The sequence below is a fragment of the Rhineura floridana genome, chromosome 5 (genome assembly GCF_030035675.1).
Source record: "Rhineura floridana isolate rRhiFlo1 chromosome 5, rRhiFlo1.hap2, whole genome shotgun sequence".
NCBI lineage: Eukaryota > Metazoa > Chordata > Lepidosauria > Squamata > Rhineuridae > Rhineura > Rhineura floridana.
Genome location: NC_084484.1, coordinates 176,237,066 through 176,241,470, shown reverse-complemented (window position 1 = coordinate 176,241,470; position 4,405 = coordinate 176,237,066).

The window sequence follows — 4,405 nt, the reverse complement described above, 5'->3', positions numbered from 1 at the left end:
TATGGAGTGTAATGTTTATGCACACCATCCAATAATAAAAGGAGTATTTCTGTTTTGGGAGTGTTTTAAATGGAACCAAACTCAGGCTTCAACGTAGGCCTTGTGGTTAAATTGGATTTTCTGCAGAAATTCCAGATGGACTTTTTTTTGGTGTTGGAAGATTGCTAAGGAGAAAATTGCTGTTCCAGAGGAAGTTCCAGCAAACACTGGATTGCTTTTCTTAACCTGCATTCACATCCAGATATTTTAAAAAAAGCTAGGAGGGTTATGTAACAAAATAATGTGCTTGGCTTTGAACACGTGCCAACAGTTTACAGCAAAACCCCAGGATCAACTTGGGAGAAAAAACAGATTCAGATTTTCAAAATTACTTTTACTTTTTTCAAGTAGTCAACTATACAAGAACTTAGTATAAACCAAACCAATTTTCTTTAAATTTTACAGAGGAAAAAAAATTAATGTAAGATTGCTCAGTTGCAATATGGTTAACATTTTTGTTAGTTTATAACTTGGGTCTAGATAGTAAAGAATTACCATGAGCTGTTAATATTTATTTCGTGTAATAAACTAGAATGAAGCATATACCAGTCTGAATCTCTTTATTTCGTGGGTTGCTTTGGGGAAGATTGTGAATATACTGTATACATGTAACTAGACACTGAATATGAACAGGGGTGTTCAAAATCCAGTGGATATAGTTTTATCCAGTGGATACATTTTAAAAGTATAAATGCTTCCACGTTTCAAAGGCTTAAGGCCAAAGACATGATGCAAAAGGTCCTGTGACAGAACACAAGTCCTGAGTTTACAAAAACAAAAAAACCCTGAAAGTAGCCTAGGGGAGAGGGGGCAGAATGTTGCTGGTGGGAGAAGGTGTTTAACCATTTCCTATAGTTTCAGCCAAATAACTTGGCCTTTATTTTGCAAGATCTAGTTAACTGATGTATCCAAGTGAGAGAAATTAAATTCCCATAGCTGTATGCACATAGTTTGGTTCGACTGTGTTACCAGTTACTTGGGTTTCTTTGAAACCTCTGTGCATGGGCAAAGCTAGTTAGTGCCTTGTGAAAACAGCCTTGATTGTAGGAGGTAGATACCCACCACATCTAGCAGCACAAGCCTTGTTTTGTCCAAACCACATATTAATACCCATTTCATGAAGGTTTGTAATGTAATGTTAAAATGTCAGAATAAATGCACAAGGTGTCTGTTTCCTGTGTAGACTGAGAAAAGGGCTGTAACGTTTAATCAATTGGTTAAATTTAATGTACTAAAGAGATGTACAGTATTACCTCAATTAATGAAATAGATGTATTCCTGGACATTATTTCTTTAACAGAAACGTTGGTGCCAGAGGTAGGGATAACATGGAAAGTTCCTAAACCACAAAAAAGAGTTCAACATTCTTCAGCAAACTTTTTATTCAAAACTAACAATATGCATGTCTGAAATGAAATAACCAGATCCGCTAAGCCTTGCATACAGACCATTTAAAGCCTTCTTACACTTGAGTAGACAGGCAAGGGACAGCCACCACCATCCCTGTGCTTAGTCTCTTTGCCATCCTCCCCTACATTCGAACAGACACATCTGCAGTAAACAGTGCTTCTAGGGCACCCAAAGCACTGTTTACTGTGGAGATGCCTGCGTTATGTGTCAAGGAGCGCCATTCCAGCTACACATGAGAACTGCCTGCAGCAGCTGCAATTCAGTAGACAAGGAGCCTCATTCTGACCCCACGCACCGACACCCAAAAAAGACTGTTTAAAGGAGCTTTTTTTCTGGACGATTTAACTGAGGTATTACTGTCAGAATAATATGGCAGTAGATCCTTAAGTATGTATTTTGGACATCACTACATATAAAAATGGCAAAGGGCAAACACTGTTAAAAGGGGCAATGCTTTTCTCGCATTGGAGAATGCTTCCAAGACAGGTGTTCCAACCTTATGGGGTGCATTGCAAACAGGAGAAACTGACAACATCACACACACCTTGCACACTGTAACCAAGCACACACTGCAGTCTATTGACTACAATGCAATGCTGCTCTGAAGCCTAATTTTATTGTGGGAGGCACCCTATGCATACCAGGGAAGGCACTCACGGGCACCAGGTTGTCAGCCTCTAAAAAATGGTGCTGGCTAGACCCCTAAAGACATGATTCACTAGAAAAGACAATAATGCTTGGAAAAACAAGGGAGTAGAAAAAGAGGTAGGCCAAGCAAGAGCTGGATTGATTCCACAAAGGAAGCCACAGACCTGAACAGGGTGGTTTATAACATGCTATTGGAGGTCGTTGATTCATAGGGTTGCCATAAGTCATAATCAACTTGAAGGAATATAAAAACAACATAATTCCCATATAATCTTGGATTGTTAAATAGATTTGCCCTAAAACAGATACATTTTGTTGATGCATCCCATTCTTTAGACTTCTAGTGCAAAGTTGCCTTCTTTTTCAGAAGGGCATGGGCTCTGTGTGTGAGACTCTATTCCCTGCTCTGCCTACAGCAGTAGTTGCACACACACACCACCTTATAAATGGAGTGTATTGTCCACAAATTCAGTGGGGATCCAACGGAAGACCCCAGTGAGGATCCATTGGTGCCACTTCTGAAATCAAAGGATGAACCACTGCAGTCTTCTGTTGAAAACATCAGTTAACAAGGGTGCTTGTGTAAGTTCCCCACAAGACCTTGGTGGCCCATGTGCAGATCATGACAGATCAGAGATTCCGCTTTTTTGTTCTTAAGTAACAATTCTGCATTGTGAATGGCCAAATTCTGTGACCTTGCTCAAAAGCATCAGTAAGCGAAAACAGGTTCTTGGTTTATTTTGTTGAGAATACATATATGTTACTTGATCCATTTCCCATGGGGAAGAAGCAAGCACTGAATTAGGTTCTGCCAGTGGCCTTTCGGAAACTGGAAATCCTCAGTTGCCCATTCAGCTTTGAGATTTCACCAGGTCTTTGCTGTGTGTGTTCAAAGTGATCTTCACAGCATTAACTATTTTAAAAAGCTGACATTGTTCAGGGTTACAGTTACGCAGCTCAGCACTTGAGAAGGCATTTGAATAGATGGCTCACTCAAGAGAAGGATCCTTGTGCCAAGAGACTAGATAACAATATTGGGGTACACTGCAGGGTTGTCATACACCCTCCCCGCACAATATTAGCGTACTATATTAGTCTTTTAAATCTCCACAACTGATACAATCTTGTGCTGTGAAAAATGGTTAAGAGTATTAAAGTAGGACTGGGGAAATCTGGTTCAGATCCCCACTCAGTCATGAAACTTGCTGGGTGACCTTGGGCCAATCACTGTCTCTCAGCCTAGCCTTCCTCACAGGTTTGTTGTGAAAATCAAATGCGGTTAGGAAAGGTGGGATACAAATAAAATAAATAAATACAATGGAGTGTTATATAACTCCCCAGGCTTTTATCATGGCTGTGAGATGCATTTTGTCACAAGGACTGGTTTTTTTTTGTTTTTTGTTTAAAAGTTCAAGCTAGATATATCAAGACCACTATGGAAAACTTTTATTTTTCAGCCCAGCTTAGCTGCTAGCCTAAATTTGAAAGCCAAGGATGTTTTACTGTTGTTAATTTATACATTTTCTACTTGTTGAATGGGATTTATTTTATTTATTACATTTTTATTCCACCTTGTTGTTATGTGCCTTCAAGTCGATCACAACTTATGGCGACCATATGAATCAGCAACCTCCAATAGCGTCTGTCGTGAACCACCCTGTTCAGATCTTGTAAGTTCAGGTCTGTGGCTTCCTTGTGGACAAGACTGGTTCATTCCCCACCTCACTGTATCCTCACAACAACCCTGTGAGGTAGGTTAGACTGTGAGTGAATGACTGGCCTAAGGTCACCCACTGACCCCTGGAGATTTTATGCAAATGATGGTGATGATGGCGGGACCCAAACTCAGTAGCAGAGCATGTGCTTTGCATGCAGAAGGTCTACAGTTTCAACCCACAGCATCACCAGTTGAAAATGATTAGGACAATTGTGGCTGGTGCCCATTAGGACTGGTAGGGCGGACGGCAGGGAGCCCAGCAGTAGGGGGAGCCAGAGCCAGTGACAGGCAGTGCCACCTAATTCTGCTTTTGTCCCGTATCCTTCTTCCTGCTGAATCCTACAAGGGGCAACACTGAGATTAAGGAGGGGGAAGCTGACAGCCAGGGCCAACCCCTGGACTGGTTGTTAAGAAAGGCAGGCAGGTGGGGCCTAGCTGAGGGCAGACTGAGGTTGGTGGGGCAGTGCCACATTTGCCCTACTGACCAGCCTCCACTGCTACCAGGCGATAGGAAAGACTCCGTGGAGCCGCTGCCAGACTAGTCAATAGTCTGAACGTGGACCTAGTATTGGGGAGATCCAAGATCAAATT